Genomic DNA, 26223 nt, shown 5'->3' on the forward strand with positions numbered 1-26223 from the left:
ATGGACATTGGACGCGCCAATGGCCAAACTCCAGACCCCCCACAAAACTGTGCCCCGTATGCTGCCAGAAAGGGTACTGGAAGTCTGACTGTCACTCGTGGGCTTCCCCCCACTGTCTCAACAGCAGGGTTCAGCCAGCGCCTCACCACAGTCCTTCCCAGCTGGTGAGCTTCTGGGGCTTGCTGAAGAAGACTGAAGATGCCTGCACTCAGATACCCCAATAACCCTAGCCGAGCTTAGGGTCACCATCCAGGTAGTGGGTAAATCTACCTCTGTTTTTTTGGACACGGGGGGGGGGGGACTATTCCATCCTTCCTTCGTGTGCCGGGCGTAGTCTCCCTTCCACAGTCACTGTAATGTGGATTGGTGGCACCTTCTCAACACCCAATAAAACCCCCCTCTTGACCTGCATCTTAAACCAATACCCTTTCTCCCATTCATCCCTAACAATCCCCTCATGTCCTGTTTCATTTCTCAGACGAAACATTTTACAGCGCCTTAAGGCCTCCATTTCCCTAATACCTCAGCAGCTTCACGCTGCCCATCTCCTTTTGCCACTGTAGCCACCCTGGGGGCAGATGCTCCTCCCGGAGCAATATTCAGCCTCCAAAAAAACCTCCACCAATTCTGTGGGCACCTCTCCGGTAAAGACTGGGCAATTAATTTGATGCACATGCCTAAACATAAACTTCTTAAATATTTGTTAACTTTGGTGGCTACCTTTTCAGGGTGAATTGAAGCATTCCCCACCAGCCGGAAAACAGCAAATGTTGCTCAAACTCTTCTGGAACCTAAAATTCCTAGGTTTGGCCTTCTACACTCTATTCAGTCTGACATTGACCTTGCCTTCATTTCACAGGTGTCCCAACAGATCTCAGCTGCCCTGGAAGTGGATTAAAAACTAGATATTCCTTATCACCCCAGTCATCAGGCAAGGTTATGTGTGCCAACAAACTTCTACAGTTCCAATTAACTAAGCTCTCCTTAAAGGTCTGCCTGTCTTGGTCAGATCTCCTTCCTGTTGCCTTACCCTGCCTCTGGGCTTCCCCCAGGGAGCCCATGGGTCTCAGCCCATTTAAGATTCTATACGGCTGTCCATTTATCCTAAATTATTCTCTGCCTCAAAATGAAACTATGCTTTTAGCTTACTTACCCACTCTATCTTTGCTCCACAATTTACTTAGGTCCTATGCAGACCTTCTGGATGTAAAAAACACCTCTTCTGGGCACCCAACCCCTAACCTCTCCCCAGGAAATCAAGTCCTGCACCTAGCCCTGGACTCCAGAAATGATTAAAAGGCCCATACACCCCAATACTCCGAACCCCATCGGTAGTCAAACTGAAATAACTGACAGGGTGGTATCATCTGATGCCATTCAAACAAGCATCCCTGGAACCCAAACCCACGTAAAACAAGTAAACTTCTAACCTCATCGGTACAACTTCACCCCATCTAAATAAAACCTCCCGCTAAATGGTTTTGGCATGACTCCTCCTGTTTTTATTTTTTACCCCCTTATTATATGTTTTAGGAATAAGCCTTGCAGCAACTGCTCCAGCCAATTGAACCACTGGTCAAAAGGTCTGGTGGGGCTCAGTTATGTTGTGATTTGTTCCTGTTTTTTCCTCTTCAGGTGTTGGCTTCCATAAACAAGGAAATACGGTCACCCAGCCACCGATGGCAGTTTATAGATACCAAAACCTGGGCTGATGATTCGGGAACCCATTCGCAGGTTATAGGCAAAAAGTATTGTTAACCTGAAGGATGCCAATCTCTGATGCTGGTTCCTATAAAACATTTCACTGCACTCCCTCAATGTGGTCCAACCCCTCCTTTGTTTCCTCTATGACCAAACGAAATCTAGCCCTAAATGAGTAAGAAAATAAAAGCTGCCCATGAAATTCCTGCATAATGCACAAATACCAAATAAATCAATAAGGAAAGCAGAAATGAAAGTATCGTCTCACCAGTGACCATCATAACGGTACCTTTAAAATTAACATCCCTAACCCATGAGGCACTCACTAGCAAAAACATGCCCCAGAAAAAAAAATCTACTGGTATCTGGGTTCCTCTTACCCTTATCAATGTATATAGATAGATAGATAGATAATATATCAATATATTGATAATGTGTAATATATTGATTATGTATATTGATAATGTATATCGATAATATATAATATATTTATATTATATATATCGTGCTTACATACGCACTGACTGGCTAATCCAGAAAGCCGGCTAATCCAGAAAGCCAACGAAAACTTCAAAAACAAGTTACAAGGCAAAGGTCCAGGAATAAAAAAACAAAACCCTTTTTCTTGGCTCACCATTATCCAAGAAGGAAAAGCCCTTCTAACAATTTCAACCTGGTTAATCTTCCCTCTTGTTTCTTTTGTGCTTCCCTCCATAGGTCTCCTCTGGCAGCAGTACCTTTACCTCAACTGTTTAACTACATGGAAAACACAGATGCCTTTCCACCAGTAATTAAAGTTCCCTTGTTCCACAACCCACTGCTAAAAAATGGCCGAATTCCAACCTGAAACAAGGTTATAATAACACCGCAAGTAACCTGGCTTTTCCCCTCAATACCACCCCTACCCAGGCAGATTCTTTTAGTGTAATGACACCCTGACAAAAAAACCTTTCGACTCCTTCCTCATCGATCTATGTATGCCAGATACCCTGTTTTCCCAGCTAGCTATGTACACAGTCTCTGAGGTAAATGCTCTGCAAAATCCCTCCCATGGCACCACCAGACACACATTGGCAGTGTTCCTTCCTATCATGGTTGGTTTAGCGGGAGCCTCTTCCTTGGTTGGCTCAGGAATAGGGGTACAAGCCCTATCCCACTCTGAGTTCTTCACAAAGCTGGTCCTCCAAACTGCAAGCACCAATTAAAAACACTGCATTATCTCTGAATCTCTTACAGCACCAAATAGTATCCCTAACCCAAGTAGCCTTACAAAACAGAAAAGCCTTAAATCTCTTAACAGTCGATAAAGGGGGAACATGTGTATACCTAAATAAAAAAGTGTTACTATCTTGTTAACGAATCCGGGTTGGTAAAAACCAATATAAACAAATTTAATAAATTGGGAAGAAAGCTATCTAGTCAAACCCCCATTGTCCAACTTGAAGGTTGGTAATCTAATCCATTCATCAGTTGGGTTGCTCCATTAATAACCCCTCTTATAACCATCTGTGCTCTGCTACTTTTAGCCCCCTGTTTGCTAAACTTTCTTTGCAAGTGAATACAAAAAAGAAAAATATTTTTCTCTTGTTGCTGTTAATCAAATGTTTTTGCACCCTTACAGTCCTCTCCCATAGGAGCCAGATGTTCCCAACCCCGTAAGCACCTCCCACACCATCCCAGTACCCACAGGAAGTAGCCAGAAGAGTCATTGCCCATATCACCAAAGAGTTGGGAATGTCTGCCAGCATCAATGCCAGGCCAGCTTCTAGCAGCAAGTGACCTTGAATCTCCCTCACCCTTGCGGAGCTGACTAGAACTGGCTGAAACAACTAACAGCAAGTGGCCTTGAATCCACACACCTGTGGAGCTGACCAGAGCTGGCTATGTAGCCTGTCAGCAGCTTTGCAAGTTTTTTTTTTCCCCTTCTTTTACTTACAGCCCACTTTGTTCACGGCCTGTTTGGCTCAGCACCTGCTTTGTTCTTGCCCACCGCTCTGCACCGGACACAAATACGCCCGGAACCAGAAAGACACCTTACATTCCAGAAACCCAGTCATACCTGTCCATATATAAGCATCACTCCTGTAGCCTTCAGTGCGACTCCTCCGGCCCAGACACTGTGTAACGTAGCACTTCGCCCCGGCTGGGTTTTACTCCCCAATAAAGCCTGCTTGCTTTAATTCGACTAATTTGGTCTCTAGCACCTCTTGACTTCCTTACAGAATGGTTTTGGAAGATAGGATTTGGTTGTTTCTTTCTTTATTTTAGCAGACCACACCTCCAAAGGAAAAGAGTCACACCCTCTAGTAAGACTACATCTACCCAGGATACATCTCAATTTAACCCTGTAACCAAGAACTCCCTCCCAAATGGGACGATATCCAGAGGCATAGAATCCAGAATTATAATGCATCAGTTAAAATTTATGCATAGACGGTTCATATTAATTGACTGCATCAATGCAGGCCAAATTTGAGTGCTTGGGTGATGAAATAAGTGCCATTATCTGAGTTACAAAATAAAGGAAGAAATGCCTGCTTAAGGGTAAAACAAAAGGTGTTGATGAATAATAGAATCAGTTAAAATTGCTTAAATTTTAAAAAAAACATTAGCTAAAATTTTATCTAAAAATATATCTGCTCAGAATTGTCATTAACTTTTAGAATATTACAAAATTAACATCGCAAGTGTGAACAAGATAATTCAAGTAAAAAAGATTACCTATTATCATATTACACATTATATAGCCTAGAAATCACCTTCAGGCAAGGTCATTGGAGTTAGTTTTCTTTTTAATAAATAAAAGTTCCAAATTGTTTCATTGGTTTAGTCATCTTCAATATTTTTAGGAACACAAGGGGTGTGTGTGTATGACTGAAGCATGACAGTATTTTTAAGGATGGCACAGGACCAGGCATAATTTCATTCTGTTGTACATAGGATTGCTGCGATGGAAACCTAGATCAACTGGGCGATGCCTAACAACAAAAAGAGTGCATTGTAGTCACGGAAACCTGCTGACTACTATTGATCAATATTTATAAGCTCTAAGTGAATGTAGGAATAGAGAGTTTTCTCAATGTCTGGATTTACTGTTCCATGTTTAAATGTCTAAAATGTACTAGTGTAAAATTGAAATAATGAAAGTGATTATGTTTGACCAACATTTGGTGTCATTTATCTGTTATAATTTTTTTCTAAATATATCAGTCAGGAGATCATCTAAGGTTCATATACCTTGATACTATATTGAATGATGGAGAAGCTTTAAGAAATAAAAGTTTTTGATTAATGTATAATATTCCTTAGAGAGGAAAGATATTTCTTTAGAGCCTTAACACTCTTATCATTTTAATGATTAACATCAAAAGTACTGTGCAAGAAAAGTTAGGCGAAATCCAAAATACAATATATTAAAATAAACTACTTTAATATTTGCTTTATGGAATGCTATTAGCATTCATATTATTCTCCAATAAAACTGTCATCTTACATATTGTATCTCTAGAATAATAATTAAAACCTAATATAGTAAGCAATTCAAAACGCTTACTTCTAATTACTGGGTAATGAGATTTGGTTGATCATGTAACATTATTACAGATTATTACAATATAATGTAATTAAACTGTTGAAACAAATTTTTTAATGTGCATATATAAATTTGAATACATATGCATATATCTGCATGCATAAATCTAATATTTATCCATTTAAATACTAGTTATGTTTGCATTCTATGGATAAACATGAACTTATTAAACAGTGTGGCTTTCAAAATAATATAACTGATAACATTATTTTTAGATATAGTTTGAGCCTTTACATAACAGTTCCAGTTAGGACAGACTTTGAACCATGGAAGCCACATATGTGTCACACTAGATCTATGCTCCATTAAGTTTCCAATGGTTGATATTTTGGAAACAAGTTGTTGGGTATTTTTTTAACCTTTCAGGTGCTTCAAACCTTCAAACTTGGTTAATATCTGAGCACATTAATGGTTTGCAACATTAATCCAGGGACTAAACTCTCTTAAAATGAAAACTGTGCAAAAAATAAACAAGCAAATGAATAAATAACAAAACTCTCATTAAAACTCAGGAAAAATAAGGCATACTAAATTGTTGTTCTTGGGTAATGTCAAGTTTGTTCTAACTTATAGTGACCTTACCAATGTACAACACTGCCTAGTCCTGTGCTGTCCTCACAAGTGTTATTATTTTTCAGTCCCTTGTTACAGTCACTTGATCATTTCATCTCCCTGAAGGTCTTCCTCTTTTTCACTGATCTTTGAATTTACCAGGCAGGACATCTTTTTCAGGAGCTGGTCTCTCCTGAGTACATCGCCAAAGTATAGGAGAAAATGTCTTGCTTTCTTTGCTTCTAAAGAACATTCTAGCTGCAATCCTTAATTCCTTCTATCAAATAAGTGAGATGAATATTCCCCATTAAAAGAAACTTCTCATAATATAAAATTACCACCGAGTAATTCAGTAAACAAATCCAAGTACTTTCTGTTATTAATAAATAAAAATAAGGATAAAATATATCCTAAATATAGTCATACATATTTGTCTTTGGATCATTGTGAACTTAAGCTTGTCTGGAAATAGTTGCTAACTTTGCTATAAGATATTTAAATAATTTCAAGATTCATTAGAGAGTACAAGTGGATATTTGGTTTTTACAAATTGCTAATGACTCTTTGATGGCAACTGAAGAAGTCTAACTCAAAAAATTAAAAGAAAAAAGGCAAAGAATATTTTTCTGACAATTCAATGAAAATGTAGACAACAATCTCAGAAACAAATTCAACTTATGAGCAACAGGACCAGGATTTGAAATTCAACCACCATCCTCTTTATACAAATTAATTTTCCTTTAAATATCATGTTCTTCTCTTCTTTAAGTTTAAATGGCATTTTCTAAAGAGAATCAAACATAACAACTTAAATCTCCAATGTTTATAACATAGAAATTAAATCAACATGAAACTGTTTTCTTTCTTTCATAATAATAGTTTCAATTTTTTCAAGCAAGAACTCTGCTTAATGCAATTTGGACCAATTACCCACTTATGAAGCAATCATCATCAAAGTCTTCTATTCTTATTAGCTCAACATGAATTCTAAATTAAGGAATTCTTTGCTCTAAATTAGGAGTTTTCTTTTAAAACAAGGGTATTTTGGATGCACATATTTGAATTAGAAGTCTAGAGCATCTACAATGTTATATCTATTTTATAACTTTTCATCTTTTTCTCACAATTAACAAACCTGTGCAAAAGTGTTGTTGGCACAATCATTGAGTCTATTTCATTTGTTTTGTTTCCACTAACTCTCAAACAACCAGGCAATATTTTAATGTATCATTTCCCAGGCTTATGTGTGATTTTATTTAAATTGAAAAGCTTGTTCAGGTCTTCAAACAAAGCTAAGGGAAAGTGAGCATAAGATTAGAAATGAATAGAATTTACAAACCGATTGCATTAGGAGTACAGACAATCTTTCATACTATTTTTTCAGCTAATTGAGGATAAGAGGCATACCTTGCTCCATTTTAACTTCACAAATATTACCTTTTTTTTTGGCAACTTGAAAGTTTATGGCAACCCTTCATGTCCTCACCAATTTTCCAACAGCATGCTCCTACCACATGTCTGTCATAGAGTAGTAATTTTCAAACATTTCAGATTTTTTCCTAACACTATTTCACACTTACTAGACTACAGTATAGTGTAAACCTAATTTTTATATACACTAAGCAACAAACAAAAGAAGCATGTGGCTTACTTAATGGTAATATTTGCTTTATTTCAATAGTCTGGACCAAACACACAATGTTTCTGTGGTATGCCTGTAAGTTAATATAAATGTCTCTTTATTCAGCTATTTTATATGGGAAGAGAAAAATATATTTCTATGCTAGTGTGATAATTATTAAGATATTTCAAAATGTGATTTATATGTTTTTGTATCTTACCTAATATTCTCACGAATATTACCGAATCTCTTCTAGAGTAAATCAATAGCAAAATTTTATAATTTTATGTTTCAACCCCGTCTTTCTGAAATATTTGTATGTACATATGTATCTCTGTCTCTGTGTCTTTCTGTCTCTGTCATTTTCTATATATGTGTGTGTGTATATATATATATCTATATATATAGTGAGAGAGCGAAAGAATCTGGGAAAATGGAATTAAGAACAATATCGGAAGTCCCAACCTTTATGAAAAAAATATTGATACTAGGGCTCTAGTTCATACATGGAAGGTTTGTTGTTTTTTTTCAAACAGTCCATGTTTAAGGATGTCTCTGCCATCAGTGGAAGTCTCCAGGCAAGCTCGCTCTGAAATATCCATACCTCTGTTATCTCAGTATGTCTTACAAAAAGCATTACACCAAGATCATTTAGTTCAAAATACTTCTCATTCTTATATATCTTTTAAGCAAGATCAAAGTTAATGAAGATGATTTTATGGAGCAAGGCATATTCAGGGAAGAGTCTTGGATTTACTAACATCATCTAAAATCCAATCAAAACATTGGCTTCTGAAGGGATCTGTTGGGCCTATTAAATTGGGGAAGACAGATCAGCTCAGATCACATTGATGATTTTTCAAGATTCCTAAGGCATAATGTTAACACATTTTCCCACAATATGTAGTTGATCACTGGGCATTATTGGGGCAATGTTTGAAAAATATAAAAATACTGCATCGATATGAACTAGGCCTGAAAATTTTCCCCGAAGAATCCCCCTCCCTCCCCCATAATGACAATGTGTCATCTCATTCTTTGAAAGTGTTAATAAAAATGTCATTGGTAGTGTGATGGTCAGATTTTATAACTTTGTGGTACCTGTGTGGAGGAAGGGGTGGAATCCAGCCTATTAAATTTGCCAGGTTTGTAGCCTAGTAATGCATTTTTCGGAGTGGGGCCTTTTAAGTAAGGGAGCCAGTGAGAATTTCTCTCTCTTATGTCTCTTCATCTTGCTGGCTTGAATTCTGTATCTGACTCTAGAGACGATTGATTCAGTCTGCTGGTTCTGGGATCTCTTGTTGTCCTGAAATGTTCTTACAGACCTTGAATCCACATGCCTCTCATCCATCTAACCTTCCTGCTTCATCTGGCCGCAGCTCATAAGTCTAGTTAGGGCCCCAGCTAGCATCTGACCAGTGGACATGTTTTCACTGGGCTCAGCCACATCTTGATACATAATTCTTTCTTGATATGCAATTGTTTCTGATACATATGTGAGTGTCACTAGTTCTGTTTTTCTAGAAAGCTCAGCCTAACACAATTATTTCATACAATTTATAGTCCTGAACTTACCCCTTCAAAGTTCTTTTTGTTCCCAAACTTCAAAGAACTTTTAAAAGAGTGATTTGAGTCCCCCAAGGCTTTCAAAACTGCTGTTTGGGCTAAATATATATCAAAGAGTACAGAATTTTCCCAGGAGCTCTTTGAGATGTGGAAACACTACTTTGCAAAGTTTGCAGACCTAGGTAAAGGATATATTGAGAAATAATGTGTTTATATTTTGTTATGTTAGTTTCATAAGCGTTTCTATATCAAAGTAATTATTTGTGACTTGCCTTGGTGTGTGTGTGTGTGTGTGTGTGTGTGTGTGTGTGTGTGTGTAGTCCTTCAGCTTTTACATATAGTTTTATATTCCTCCCTTGGAAAGCCTTCATTTGACAACAATGGGGTCTTTCTTTTTGTTTGTTTGGGGGATGTTATTTCTTATGACATTTCTATTGCAAAGATCATTGATCATTTGCAGGCTACCAAATTACAAAAGATGGAGGTTGAATGGGTTTAAAGAATCACACACACTATTACTGAGAAAATTTGAAAGCCTGCCTAAAACATGAAAAATTAATTTAAACCACTTTAAATAAATATTTATCACAAATATTGGGGTAGTGTATCAGTGAAAAATAGGTGAATCCACTGTTTTATGTAGATTATATACTTAAGGGAAAGACATAACATTTAAAGTAGTAAATCATGTTAAAAAATCCATTTTAAGAATGTGGTGTGAAAGGCAATGCACACACATATATGAAACACAGCTTTCAAGAACTTTAATGGCAAATAGATTTAACGTTTTCTTCTGAATTAACCATTGCCATTTCTGGATTGTTATGTTAGATCTAATATATGATCAATTTATATATCTTAATAAAAGAATCTCATTCCAACATTTTTTAAAGCATGCATGTGTTAGATATTCATCTGAAAGCCCCAGTGAATATATCCATTTATTATTTCTCTCATGCTATCATGACAGATTTCAATTTTGATATGCAAAATCTTAAGCAAATTCTTACTCCTTCTACATAAAACATAGATAATTAACTGCTGTGTTAGCAAGGCTGATTAACATTTTATAAAAATCTGCCCATTTAGTGACTAAATTTGTAAAATAATAAGCTTTCTAATAAAATATGGTTTCCTGAAAATTGCTACAAAATTGCAGAAAGTTGAAATTTAAGAGCCTTGAAAGGAAATCTATGTGTGACTTTATACAAATCTGTATATCATACTTTTTATTTCAATAATTTGCCTTGGTTCAAATTTCTAAGAAAATAACAAAATTAAACTAATGCTACTCATTCTGTGGTCAAAATGTACATAAAACAAAATACGATAATATTCTAATTTATTTGCTCTTCCTCAGTTGTATGTCCCATAGAATTTAAAGGCATGAGTTAAAGTGTCTTTGTGGGTGTCAAAGGCTGTAAATATTTATAGGAACAAACAAATTTCATCTTTCACCTGTGACGTGGTCATGCCCTCCCACTGCTGCCTTTGGGGTTAGAAGCTCAACTTACAACACACTGCAGCAGTAAGTGATAGCCTTATCTTTTAAATTAAACTAAAATGTCCAATGTGAACAAAATAATACCTCAAATTTTATATTAATATTGATAATAGAGTTATCTTCTACAAGAGAAGAACCACAGTAAGTGAAAAGAAAATATTAAGGAGATATTACATTAAGCCAACATGACAAACAATGTTACTATTATTATTTTAAGGTACTATAGAATTAGTTCCAATTTATGTGGACCCTATATAAAATAGAACCAAGCACTGCCTGATCCTATCCCAGCTTCATCATGGTTTGTCTGTTTGAATTCCTTTCTCTCTTTCTCAGATCCTATACTTGATCAAGTATGATGTTTTTTCCCGACGGACTGGTTCTTCCCAATCATCATCTCAAAGTGTGTGAGAGGAGAGGAAGTCTGCCCATTCTCACTCCTAGTAAACTTCGAGGCTGTACTTTCTTCAATATATATATTTCTTCAATATATATAAACTTCCAGGCTGTACTTTCTTCAATATATATTGTTAGTTTTTCTGGTAGTCTATGGTATACTTAATATTCCTCATCAACATCACAATTCAAAGCTATTTTCTGTATCTCTTATTGTCTAGATTTTTAATTTATATAAGACAATTGAAAGTGCCATGATTTGTGTTAGTTAAAACTTAGTTTTCAAAGTGACATTTTCTATTAAACAGTTAAAGTGCACTTTGCAGAGGAAATATCTGTTAGAATATGCAACAATATGAAACTATATGGTTCATTCAGAACTCAATAGCTTTATATTGTTCTATTGTCCAAATGCTGATTAATTTTAAGTAACCAGGAATTCCAATACTATTATCCCATAAAAGAATATCTTCTCACAGTTTATATCAATTAAATACACAATTATGTCATGTTGGTAGCACTACAATTCAGATTTTAGAAGACATCAGCATTTTCATTACCACTCCGACTTAACTCTGAAAAAAAAGATTTTAGTTATGAAAAAATATAGTCAAGTAGGTAGATATTCTATATCCACATCTCTAAGCAAGGATCCGAAAAAGGAGAAAAGGACAATAAAACTTGAATTCTGAATCTTTGAGATAGAGGAGACACCGAGACTGACAATTTGAAGAGGATAAACTTATGCAGAAAAACATAGGAAGGTTGTAAATTTTCAGCAGGGCTGATAATGAGCCACCAGCTAGCCTTACTTCCAGAGTTCAACTACCATGGGATATGGAGGGCTAGAGGTGAAGTATTTCCTCAATCCCCAACACCCCAATGCCCTGGAACTTAATCTAATCCCACACAAGACAGTGACAACCTTCTCCCCCACATACACTGAGGAAGAACCATACCTTGAAGGAAAGATCTGACCACACCGTGCAGGGAAATTTAACAAAAGAGAAGTTGAAATGATTCAGCTCCTCACAACCACAAGGTTGAATGAGTTTCCTGTCCACCACATTCCTTGAAAGGAGTATCTAACTAGCCCATGCAGGGGAATTTAACAAAAGAGAGTTTGAAAAGCTTATCATAAATTTTATTTGGAAAGGAAAGAAATGAAGGATAAGCAAAATACTACTAAAAATAAAATCGTAATAATTATATAACGCCTGTTACACTGTTATGACACTCAAAACTCCTTAGTATTGGTGCACTAATAGATATGTACACCAGCGGAGCATAATAGGAATCCAGAAATAAAACCAAGCACCTACAGACACATTAAATGGGGGAAGATATAATATTTTCAACAAATGGTAGAGAACAAATTGTGTTTCCTTTTGGAAAACAGTAAAACAGGTACTACATCTCACATTATGTATATAAATCAATTAAAGAGGCATTGAAGGTCTAAATAAAAGACCTATAACAATAAAAATCATCAATGAAAAAACAGGGCCAACTTAGAAGCACTCATACAAAGCATAAACACATTACTGAACATAATGAAAACCAACTACATTACAGAAGACAAAAAAATAGAACTTAAACTCCCTAAATATACATTAGGCACATCAAAGACTTCATCAAAAGAATAATAAAAGAACCCACAAATTTGGAAATGCTTTAGTAATGTTATATCATGTAAAGGGTAATCTCAAAAATCTATAGATAAACTACAATGGATCCATAAGATCCAGGAAGAAGACATGAAAGGACAGTTCATCCATACGGACATACTCTCCCTGTCTGTAAAGGAAATGCCAATTAAAACAAGGTAACATTTTACACTGGCACTGTTAACAAAATAAAAAGTACTTAAAAGCAGCAAATTTTGGAGAGAATGTAAAGAGATTAGAATCCTCACACTCTTCACGTGGGATTACAAAATTGGACAACCAGTATGGAAAGCAGTGTGGTCTCTTCTTAAATAAGGAAAAAATATATAAATACCAAGCAGCCTCTCTATTGCATATATATATATATATATATATATATATATATATATATATATATATATATATATCAATGATAAAGACAGATATCTGCACATCCATGTCTATCACAGCTTTATTTGTAATAGCAAAACAGATGAAAGCAATCAAAATGATCATGTGTAGGGAAACATCATAAACTTTGTTGCATGAGTAGACTAGAATATTTTTCATCCCTAAAGAAAAATGAACTTCACATCTGGACGAATAGGTAATATCATGATAAACAGAGAAAAATTGAACCCTGTCAAGGATTTAATCTTGCTTGGATCCATAATCAATGCTCACGGCAGCAGCAGTCAAGAGATCAAAAGATGCATTACATAAGCATATTTGCCGCACAAGACCTCTTTAGAGGATTGAGAAGAAGGAATGTTATTTTGAGGACTAAAATGAGCCTGACCCAAGTAGTGAAATTTTCAATTACCTCATCTGCATGTGAAAGTTGGAAATGGAGTAAGGAACATGGAAGAATAATGTATTTGGATTATGATGCTAGTGAAGGAGAATATTGAAAGTACTATGAACTTCCAAATGCACCGGCAAATATGTCTTGGAAGAAGTACGCACAGAATGCTATTTGAAAGCAAGGATAACAAGACTTTCACATACTTAGGTTGTGTTGTCAGGAGAGACCAGAACCAAAGAAGAGCATCATTCTTGGTAAAAGAGCGGGGCTATGGAAAAGAGGAGATGGTCAACAAGATGGATTAGCACATTGGCAGCAATGATGGGCTCACAACATAACAACAATTTTGAGGAAGGTGCAGTACCAGACAGTGTTTAATTCTGTTGTACATAAGTTCACTATGAATCAGAACTGACTCAGCATCGAGAAATGACAAAGAACAATTATGAAAGTGTCAATTATCTCATGGCATGGATTTTGAGGACATTACTATATGCAAAGTTGGTCAATCCTACAAAGGCAAATATCGTTATGAGACTATTATTATAAAATTAAATATCAGGATATGTTATTTTCATAGCAAAGGAAGCTGACTTTGATGGTCAAAGGAGACCAGGAGCTAAGGGATGGAAAAAGAAGTGTGTGGAGGGAGTGGGGGGAGAAATAAATAAAATTTTAAGACATACACAGATGCACACAGTTAAGATATGTACAAACACATAGACACATATAAACAAGAAGGTATAGAAAATTGCACACACAGATATATAGATACATTGTGAAAATCTGAACTTATTTATGCATATATTGTATTTAATGTGCATGTGAAGCAATATATTATTTTTCCATTGTCTGATATTCTATTTAATTATTTATCCAGTCCTAAGATTTTTTTATAGTCATTTGCTTTGAATCCCATTTTAACCTAAAAGAAAGCCTAGAAGAAATGAATGTATGGGAAATAATGGTGATTATTGTCACACTAACAATACACGACAATGTTAAAATGCAAGTACACAGAATGGTTATAATAAAATACATGAGTAGGGTTGAAAACTTTGCGAAAATGTAATTAGAAGATGATACTGTTTTCTAATAAGACTTTGAAGCCCACTCACATTTGTGTGGGTTAGCCTACATCTCAAAATCTCTAGTGGGACAGTAGCTAAGCAGAGACAGATAACTAGTTTGTGGTTCAACCCCGGCAGTCACCCCATGTGCTGTGGTCAAAGGATGTGGTCGTCTCCATAAATATTGCCTTGGAAACAATAAGTTGCAGCTCTCCTCTGTATGTTAGTGTCCCTGAGGGTAGGAGTGAGTTCAGTGGCAAAAACAATAGTCTACATTCTAAAGAGTACATCTAAGTTATATATAAGTATAGAGAGAAAGCTTAACTTCAAGAAAATAACAAACAATTGTGGGACTGGCAAGTCCCACATTCACGGCTCTACGGGATGGCTCGTTGTAGTTGTTCAGTGTTTTCTATTTTTATTTCTAATAATGCCCTATTTTATAACAAAATGAATGTGTAAATCTTGTAAAAACAAAATTTCACAACTCGATGCCCTATTTTACACTGCCTGGTCCTGTTCCTTCCTCCCAATAATTCTTATGCTTGAGCACATTGTTGCAGTCAGTGTCAACCCATCTCCATGGGGATCCTTCTCATTGTCATTGTTCTTCTACTTTACCGAATATGATGTCCCTCTCCAGGGCCTCGTCTCTCCTGAAAGCATTTCCAAAGTATGTGACATGAAGTCCTGCCCTCCTTTCCTCTATCACTTAGTCCCTACTTCTGCAACAGATGGGTTTGTCCTTTTAGCAGTCTGTAGTGCTTTCAATAGTCTTCTCCAGAACCACAATTCAAATGCATTAATGCTTCCCTGGTGTTCTCTATTAAATGTCCAACTTCCATATGTGTAAGAGGCAACAGAGAGTAGCACGGCTTGGTCAGGTGCACCTTCGTCCTCAAAGTAACATCCTTGCTTTGAAATCCTCTAGATAGGTCTTGTACAGCAGCTTTATCTAATGCAAACCGTCTTTTGATTTCTAGACTGCGGCTTCCATGAGCACTGATTGGGATCCAAGCAAGACAAAATACTTAACAGCTGCAACCTGTTCTCCCATTAACCATGATGTCAACTTTTAGTTTAGTAGTGAAGATTTGGGTTTTCTTTACATGGAGTTATAATTCATACCAAAGGCTGTAATGCTTGAACTTCATCAGCAAGTGGGTCTATTCCTCTTCCCTTTCAGCAAGAGAGATTTTGTCATCTCCATATTACAGCTTGCTAATGTCTTCCATCAACCCTGATGCTCCCATTTCCTTCATATAATCTGCTTCTCTGATTACTTGCTCAGCATACAAATCGAATATGCATACGACAGGATACAACCTGTCACACAGCTTTCCAGGTTTTAAACCATAAAGTATTCCCTTGAACTGGATTAGGGTGAGATTAATAGAGGATGTGAATCAAGCTGCAACCTTTGTTTCCATGAAGGCATCTTTAAGATCCCAGCTGAGTTGAGGGGTGAATAAAGCCATACCCTTTGTTTCCTTGAGGAATCTGCAGTGCCAGAGCTTAGTACAGGGTGTAAACAAAACCACACTTTGGTTTCTTGGGGTGCATCTTTTATTCTATCTTAGTAGAGGGCCTGTAACTTAAAACATCATCCTATTGTCCCCCTGGATATATAATAGTGCCACAATATTGTTTTGACACATATTACCTCACCTGGAAAGCCAGGCCTCTATTTACTGATTGAGTTTGGGAGAAGTAATAAATCTATGGTGAGTTTTGAATTTTTTTTTCTTTAGGCTCTAGGTCCTGCCATTAGCTAACCTCTGTCTGATTATAGGTTTTTATACTAAACAGCACAAACCATCAAATGAGAAACTTCCTACAGATTTCATGTGTTTTTGTCAGCCCTTGCAGTGAATTGTAGAACTCGGGGATGTGCGGGAATATACTCAAGGGAGAAACAGGAAGAAAGTGGATCATAAGAGCATCTTGGAAAATATGGAAATATGGGACATCATTAATCTTCAACTCCTTGAGAATAGTTTTGTAATAATTTGTCTAAAATAATTATTACAAAAATATTTACATTCTTACAAGAAATCCTTGTAGAATTCTACCAATCTATTCAGTCTGAAATTGATCAACTATTCAATCAATATTCCCTGATAATAATTGGCGATAGGAATGTAAAAATTTGGTAGCAAAAATAAAGGAACCATAGTTGGAAAATACAGCCTTGATGACAGAAACAAAGCTGCAGGTCGCATGATAGAATTTGTGAAACCAACCACTTCTTTATTGAAAATACATTTTATTTATTTATTTGTTTTTATTTTTTAATCATTTTATTGGGGGCTCATACAACTCTTATCACAATCCATCCATCCATCCATGTGTCAAGCACATTTGTACATATGTTGCCATGATCATTCTCAAAACATTTGCTTTCTACTTGAGCCCTTGGTATAAGTTCCTCATTTTTCCCTTCCTCCCCTCTCTCCCTCCCCTATGAACCCTTGATAATATATAAATTATTATTATTTCATCATATCTTACACGATCTGACGTCTCCCTTCACCCACTTCTCTGCTGTCCGTGCCCCAAGAGGGAGGTTATATGTAGATCCTTGTAATCTCTTCCCCTTTCTCCCTCACTTTCCCTCTACCCTCCCAGTATTGCCACTCTCACCACTAGTCCTGAAGGGATCATCTGTCCTGAATTCCCTATGTTTCCAGTTCCTATCTGTACCAGTGTACATCCTCTGGTTCAGCTGGATTTGTAAGGTAGAATTTGGATGATGATAGTGGGGGGAGGAAGCATTCAAGAACTAGAGGAAATTGTATGTTTCATCGTTGCCGCACTGCACCTTGACTGGCTAGATTCCTCCACGCAGCCCTTCTGCAAGGGGATGTCCAATTTCCCACGGATGGGCCCTGGGTCCCCACTCTGCACTCCCCCTCATTCACAGTGCTTTGATTTTTTTTTTGTGTGTGTATGATGCCTGATACCTGATCCCTGCAACACCTTATGATCTCGCAGGCTGGTGTACATCTCCCATGTGGACTTTGTTTTTTTTTTCTCAGTTAAATGGCCCCTTGTTTATTTTCCAGCCTATAGGACCTCTGAGTCTACATCTTTTGATAGCCAGACACCATCAGTTTTCTTCACTGCATTTGCTTATGCACCTGTTTTGTCTTCAGCGATTGTGTCGGGGTAGGCTGGTGTGCTACATCCATATGGGCTTTTTGTTTCTCAGATAGGTGGCTGCTTGTTTACCTTCAGGCCTTTAAGACTTCAGATGCTATATCTTTTGGTAACTGGGTACCATCAGCTTTCTTCACCACATTTTAAATAATAAAATGGCTGTGAATATACGTGTGGACTTAGTCCACATAAAATATACAGAAATCAAATTGACTATATATGGGGGAAGTGACAATGGAGAAGCCCAATAACTCAGGCAAATCAAGGTCATGAGCTGACAGTGGAACACACCATCAATTGTTTATATGTAAATATGGGTCATAACAAACTATGGATAGAATTTAGAAGGATGAGAATTCCAGAACACGTCACTGTGCTCATGTTGAGTCTGTTCATGTACTTCAAGCAGAACAAAGAAATTCTACATTGTTTAAAATCAAGAAAGCAGTTTGTTATGGTTCTATCCTCTCATCACACTCATTCAGTCTTTCTGCTTAGGAAGGAATCTGAGAAGCTAGACTAGATGAGGAAGATGATAGCATCAAGATCAGAGGAAAGTTTATTGATGATTTGTCATATGCAGGTGAGCCAACCTTCCTGTTGAAAGTAAGTAGACCTTGAAGTACTTGCTGAGGGAGATCAAAGATTATACCCGTCAGTGTGAACTGCTACTCACTGTAAATAAAACTCAAATCTTCACAAATGGACCAATAGATACCATGATGAACAGGAAAATATTAAAATTTTCAAGGATTTCAACTTGCTTATATTCACAATCAATATTCATGGAAGCAGTCAAGAAATCAAACAATGCCTTGCACTGGGTGAATCAGCCACACAAGACCTCATTAGAGAGGTAGAAAGTCAGCTTCACTTTGAAGAGCAAGATGTGCTGACAGGAGTCATGTTATTTTCAATTTTGTCATATGTTTTTAAAGTTGGATGTGGGAATAGGAAGACAAACAAATTATTATGTATTTATATTATGTTAGTGGTGAAGAATATTGTGAATAGCAAGGACTACCAAGAGAACAAACAAATCTGTCTTGGAAGAACCACAGCTAGAATTTTCCTTCGAAGTGAGGATGTGGAGATTTTACCTCCAGCACTTTGCACATGTGATCAGGAGAGATCATTTCCTGGTAGGAACATCATGTTTGGTACAGAGAGAGCAGAAAAGAGGGAAACCCTCAAGGAGATGGGTTGGCTTCAACAATAGGCTAAGCGTAATCATTTTTCTCAGGGTGGCCAAGGAACGGTCAGTGTTCCCTTCTGTTTGCACAGGGCTGCTACAGGTCAAAATTACTCAGTGACAATGAACAACAATGACGACAACAAGAATATCAATATTACAAAATCATATTAATTTCAATAAATCTTGGATATATCTAGTTTCTCCCTTAATGATATGCTTCTCAATTAATATATTTTTCATGAGGTGAATTTGAATGGAATTAAATATCCTTGTGTTGTTCATGCTTTTCACAGTGTAAGTGGCTTCATTTAAGATTGCAAAATGAAAATTCACAAATGTAGTGAATAGAATTAGAAAGTGTCATATAAGATGTGCTAAGTATTCTTCAATAGATAAATAAAATATTCAGTGATGATGACAAAGTTCAAGCTACTTTCCTTGTTTTATGAAATTCTTGTTGGAACAGGGGAGATTTCTCTATGTTTGTAAAGATTAATTTTGCAGCACAGAGCCTTAAGGGCAATAATTTCTTCAACAAATTGACTCCTTTATTAAAGGTTAGAAGTTGATTCTCATATATATTTTAGTTCAAAATTCTCATATATATATTTAGTTCAACATTTATGCATGTCAGTTCATAGAAATTCATAGCATTCAAAATGCATGCATGTCAAATCATCAATAACTGCAGTGTTAAGCATATTCATATTAAGATAAAAATAATAGCAGTAAACAAAGTATAATTGACATATACTTCACTCAAAAAGTGACTTACATGAGTCAAATTATTGCCTTGTATGCTATTTCATCATCCAACCAGTTTCACCTTTTAGGTTTTTCAAGCACATAAAACTCAGTAGAGCCTATATTTAGGTGGACTTCTGCAAAATGATGTACTAAAAATAAAAGATAATAAATACACGGAAAGTATCCCTTTTCAAAGTGACCTAAGTAAAACGTGTTCATTAGAGAATACTCAGAAAATGTCATTCAAACGCAAAGAAAATTAAATGAACTGTAGTTTCACCCTGCAGCCAGAGGGAACAACGAGAAAGAGTAATGCACTTTATTAAACAGTTATTCCCCTCTTTTTCTTTTCAATGATGCTCCTTATGTGTAATACATGTACATATATATGCACTAGATATGTATAGTATGCATTACTAAGATTTCGTTAACATGTATTGTTTCATAATCTGATTTTACTCTACACTTAGTATTTTAACTAAGCATTAAAATATTATTAGAGGATATATATGAAATCTGATATTGTTTCTTTTAGTGTAGAATTAAAGATGCTGATATCGTTATAGTAACTAGTAAACACCATGTTTCCATTTTGCTTCATTGGGTTGAATTCTCCCTTGTTATTTTCAATTGTACGTGTATGTTTCAGTTAGTTAACATCTAACCATAAATGCTATGTGTATTTTATCAACTTAAGAGTGGACATTAATTTTCTATTGTGTTAAATGACTATATTTTTGTACTGTATACATAGCAATGAAAAGTCAACTTTCACTCTAACTGCTAACAATAATGGCATTTAAAATATTCTGTCCTTTAGCTATTAGTCAATTTATATTAATCAAATCTTTTGAGCTGGACAAAAGAAGTATAAACTGGCTTTGAAAGCTGTTTGGATTCATTTTTAGAAAACAAAAAAAAACACTATTGTCTTTTTAAATCTAATTTTGTCAGAAAATTTACAAATGTAGTTCATAATAGCAGTCACTGAAGAGAGGGAACGTGTTTTCCTTTTCTCTAAAAATCATGGCATAAGTACCAAAACCTTCAAGGTCAAAGAAAACAAAACTACTCTGTAGTCTAAATACTTAATTAGCATTTGTCATTGCTTTGTAACTAAAAAGTTCATCACATTTTAAAAAGATAATAATTATTTTTATCATCTATTCTATTTAAAATTTCAAAACTATTTTAAATAGATAGTCCTCATACATTGTTGATGAGACAGTAAAATGGTACAGCTGCTATGGAAAATAATATGGCACAGCCTTAAAAAATTGGAAATAGAAATATTATATGGTCCAGTAATCACATGCTTATGTATGTGTCCTATAGAAATGGGAATTTTGAAAGAGTTATTTACACATCCATACTTATTGCAGCACTATTCACAATAGCAAAAGATAGAAACCACTTAACACTCATGAATGGACCAATGGATACATGATGGCTCATAATGACAATGGAATATTACGCATTACAAAGAGCAATGATGGGACAATAAAACATCTGATAACATGAAAGAACTTGGAGGGTATTATATCATACTGAGTGACATTAGTTAACTACCAAAGGACAGATATTATATGAGTCCACTATTTATAAGAAGTTAAGAAACGGTTTACACACATAAGGAAACATTCTTTGATAAGGACTAGAAGAAATGCAAGACTGGAAATCCCTAACCAGTGTGTTGTTGTTAGGTGCCATCAAGACAGTTTTGATCATAGTAAACTTATGCACAACCAAACAAAATGCTGCCTGACCCTGTGCCATTCTCACAATTGCTCCAGTACGTGAGCTCACTGTGGTAGCGCTGGTGTCAGTCGTTCTCCTTAAGGCTCTTCCTCGGGGTTTGCTGTCCCTGTATTTTACCAAGCTAGTGTGTGAGCGTGTCTTAACGCTGGAGAAAGGAACGGATATGTACACTATTTTGAAGGCAAAGGAGGCACTTTGGAAGGTGCCCAAGAGTTAAAGGCACTAATGACGGCGATGTGCTTACACAATGCTGCAAGAGTGGTTATAGTAACAGAGGGAGGGAAGCATGGATAAACATTCAGGTTGAACAGGTGCGGAAAGGTGAACAGGACAATGCCCACAATGATACAATGCTTCACCGCGTGCATTTATACATCTCAAAAACCCTAAGCTACTGGTCTACCTGGTCCTATAGGGTGACCATGAGTTACAATAAACTCAGTGGCAGTAGTGGATTTTTAGATAAAAATCAGAGGGCATAAAATGGTGGGCATAAAGGGCTTGGGGACTCTCACTATGTGATCTTACTAAAATGCTGTTCATTGAACTGAAAATCTGAATCAGAAAGCTGTCTTACTGGAACTTATAAATATACAAAGAATAACAAAATGCACTCAGTATATCAGCTAGGAGAGTTTAGTTCTGTATCAAACCAGGCTTTCCAGGATCTTGATGGCTTGTTAGTAATTAAGGATTTTGCCTTTCAGGCTGTCCAGAAGAGAGAGAGAGAGAGAAAGTGAATAACCAGAACTTTTCTCAAGGACTGTCTCAGGTTTGGAGACAATTTGAGGGAGGTAAAGATTGAGAGAACATTGTTAAAGCAAGGTTGTTCCCAGGGTATCCAATTGAGAAACAATTGTAAAACTTCAGTTGCAAACCCAGTAAAATTACTTATATAATGGTGCTGGATATGTTCTTATCATCAGTTGCCTGTTTTATAAAGAATTTTTAATGGAAAATAAGTTTGACTATTATCAATAAATGAAGTGTAACTATTGTAACTTCAAAGATTTAACAGAAATTCAAGCACAGAGATATTTGGGGTGTACACCTTGGGTTACAGTGCATGAAGGTTTTCACACCAGAACCTCTCGGGATGGAGTTTTGTGAAAACAAGCAAGCTGGGTTCACAATGGACAGTGTTCTGTTGTGTAGATGTCAAGTCGGCACTTTTAAAGAGGAAAGAATGCCAATAATCAGTTCACAGAGTTGTTTTCTAAAAGGGTTTCCCTTAGAAACCCAGGTAGTGGATCAGATCAAACAGAATATTTCTAACCACCTACTTGTATCAGGTTGTTGAAGAGACTTTGAAGTCACTGTCTGCTGCCTTAGTAAACCCTCTCTAAAGCTGCCGGGCAAGTTTTAACGTGTAATTTATAAAGACTAACACATCAATAATAGTGCTTGATTAAGTGCCATTAAATATCTAGGAGCATATTGGACTAGAAATTAGTCGAAGGGTCCAGTTAACATGTATCACATGAAGTTTTTCCATAAACAAAAACAAGGGTGTAATAGGAAAGCTGCTTTATTAGCATGTATGTAAATGAATATCAAATAATATATGGAGGCCAACACTTAAGAGGTTTTATTTTTAGAAGAGCAACTGTAAATATTTTCATGTTAGCTTGCTCACCTATGATCTGAGGTCACGCTGAAGTGAGAAAAGATATCTCAAAACTACAATTAATGCGGAGGGAAAGAAAGGAGAAGGATGCTAAAATAGCAAATCCAGCTACAGTCTTAAGATCACCCTTGTGATGCAGTGAGCTCATTTTTCCTGAAAAAGCTTAAATTAAGCAGTTTCATCTATTTTGGAGACTTTGTTATTAATTTTATTTTGACTATTGTTTGGAAAATATGAACTACATAGACATGAAGTATAGATTTGCATAAAAACAGATGTTTATTTTGTATTAAAAATATCGCTGTACTTGTTTTATGTCATTTTAATGAAAATGATAATATTAATGCTGGACTGTAAATTTCAGGAATTAAAATGTGACCTTATAATTCCAACAACAAAAGTTAATGGATATGTTCCATGATTTTTCAAATAAAATTTATATGAACTTTTTGACACCACCTCATCTAGTCATGATAATAGTAAATCATGCAGTTGGAAACCTTATGAAAATACCCTGGATATAACCAACTGAGTCTGGGGACTCAGGGACCTAATCACAGGGGACAGGCAAAGTGAATTGCACAAGTATAGCATAAACAACAAACACGCGTGCTACAAACTACTTTGGTTAGTATTGACTGAGGTAGTACAACCTTGTGAGCTGCCATGCAAGGTGAAACTCTTGGTTTGTCTTCATCCAGAAGAAGAAGAATGAAGAAAGATAAAGGCACTTAGCCACACTTCACCTGAAGGATTGATAGACCATGCACCTAGAGATCCAGCACCTAGAGATCAGGAGATTTACTTGGATGGGCATATATCAGTTGAAAGAGTACCATAGAAGATTCTGGATAAAATAGAAGATAATCTGTAACACAACTCAACATTATAAAAAGACCAGACTTACTGTCAGAAACAGACGGACAGAACACCCATTCATCCTTCAAGACTGACACTGAACTCATCCACAGGTCGTTCCTTTTAAATGCGTGCTTGAGATATTGAATTATGTTTGCTTGTTTGTTTGTTTTTTAATGACTATTTATGCAATTTGTGCATTGTGAATGCTCTAAAGTAAAGTAGGGTTATTGTAACATTTTAAAGTTTCTTTTCATTTAAGGATTGTTCAAAACAGAATACATTGTTTAGGAATTGAACTATAGAAACTGATCTTTCCTTAATACCATGGGGTGCGTGCATGTGTGTTCACATATGTGTGCACATGGATATACTTAGATTCTCTCAAAGAATTCTGCTACATCCAACAACAAATGTAATTTCTGATTGTTATAAGAGCTGAGAGAGCCCCCAATAAAATGATTTATTTAAAAAAAAAGAAAGGGAATAAAGAGGCTTAAGTATGTTTGTATATACTCATAGACATGTATTGAAGTGGTTGTATTAATTTGTCTCTTGTAAGTATTGGTGCATAATCCTTCCTCTAATATATTATTATTATGTTCTTAGGTGAATCATATTTTTACTTACATAGAAAAAATAGAGATATAAATTGCAATCAAGTATAGGCTTACTCGGTTTGTGCATTTGTTTATATTACATTTTTGGTAGCATTTTCTGATTGTGACTAGATAAAAATCATTTATAATCTAGTTGTTTGTATGTGGTTTTTCTTAAGCATATTAGTATTGGGAATGTTGAGACAGTAAATGTAGACTGCCTCTTTTTGTCAATAGTTTGTCTTACAAAAGGATAAAATCCTACTCTTGCTGTAACAAACCAGTAAAATTTGTTGAGAATTGATTCATGGACTACTGGCTCAGGTTGAGTAGTATTTTCTTGGCTCTCTCGGGTCAAGAAAGTGCTACTCAACATCAATCAATATAATTATAAAGCCGGCATCAACTCAATGAATCATTACAAAATCTAACTTTGGAATTATAAAATGGACATCTCCGTTCTTAGCATTTTTTCATTCAATTAGGAAAGCATATGATAATTCATATATATTCTAGGAAAATACATCTTTGAAACTACGTAGAGGGTATTTCAGTTATAGGAAGCAAAAATAGCCTCAAAAATCTGCTTGCCTAGATTACCCTTTCCACATACTTTCACTCCTCTTCCCTTAACCATGTAGAAGCCAGAAAAGAGTTGCCATCAAATCCGTTCCAGCGCCTGACAATGCCATCAGTCAGAAGGGAAGAACTGTGCCTGTAGAATATTCGTGAGTAATTTGTTCCCAAAGCAGAGGGGCACTTCGTGTGATGGGCATCTGCCTGGACCTAAACATCTAGTACTCATTTGCAGCTCCAGAAAATGAAATGGTGTGAAAGTGTATTCAAAATCACATTGAGTTGGGGGGGCTTGAAGAGGACTGAGTTCATTGGTAAAGTCTGAGGCCAGCCTCTCCACTGGGTCCCTGCAGCCGGAGCGCAAGAGGAGGGATTTCACCTCATCTGGGACTCGGAGGTTCTTCTTTGACACCCATGGCTTAGTCTGCTTACTTGAAGAAAATGGGTTTACCACCCAATAAGCAGAGATCATTGTGTCTGCGCTGGTCAAGATCACAGAAGCCAACTTGGACATCATGTACAGACATGGTCCACAAGACACAGCAGGAAATCACTCTTCAGCAAATAATGTCCCAGATTTCAAATGTGAAAAAGGATATGGTTATTTTGGAGAAGAGCGAATTTTCTGCCTTCAGATCCGAAAATGAGAAATTCACTCTTGAACTGCGTCAGTGGAAACAACAAGTGATGGACGAAGTGATCAAAGTCCGAACAGATACCAAATTAGACTTCAGTCTCGAAAAAAGCAGAGTAAAAGAACTGTATTCGTTGAATGAAAGGAAGCTGCTCGAAATGAGGACAGAAGCTGTGGCTTTGCCCGCGCAGCAGGATCACGGGATCACGCAGACCGACAGGAAGATCAACACGGAGGTCGCGGCCTTAAAACCATGCTGGAGTCACACAAGCTTGGTAATATGAAGCATTTAGCAGGATCTGTATTTACATGCCCAACAGTAGCCCTGGGATTTTATCGCCTATGGATATAATAAAGCATCCATTTAAAAAAAACACATGGAATGTATTTGCAAGAGTGACACGGTACCTGGGTATCATCCTTTATTGTGCTTTGATGATCCAAAGAAGACATTTACATCTTTGGACATAATACTAGGATGTTTGAAACAATTTTGCTGATTCAAAAGGTAAACAGTTTTATAAAAAACAAAACTAAAACATTTTAGAACTTATGTGGGTTTTATAAACACTCGACATTTTTCTCTGAACAAGAAATATTTCTACATTGGAAGTTTG

The 26223-nt window shown here is 36.2% G+C and overlaps 1 pseudogene; it reads left to right on the top strand.

The window, feature by feature from the left end:
• On the top strand, positions 1–25958 carry LOC142440564 (mitochondrial calcium uniporter regulator 1 pseudogene; annotated as a pseudogene).
• Positions 25959–26223: the final 265 nt, after the last annotated feature.

Source organism: Tenrec ecaudatus, chromosome 2, assembly GCF_050624435.1.
Source record: "Tenrec ecaudatus isolate mTenEca1 chromosome 2, mTenEca1.hap1, whole genome shotgun sequence".
Classification (NCBI taxonomy): domain Eukaryota; kingdom Metazoa; phylum Chordata; class Mammalia; order Afrosoricida; family Tenrecidae; genus Tenrec; species Tenrec ecaudatus.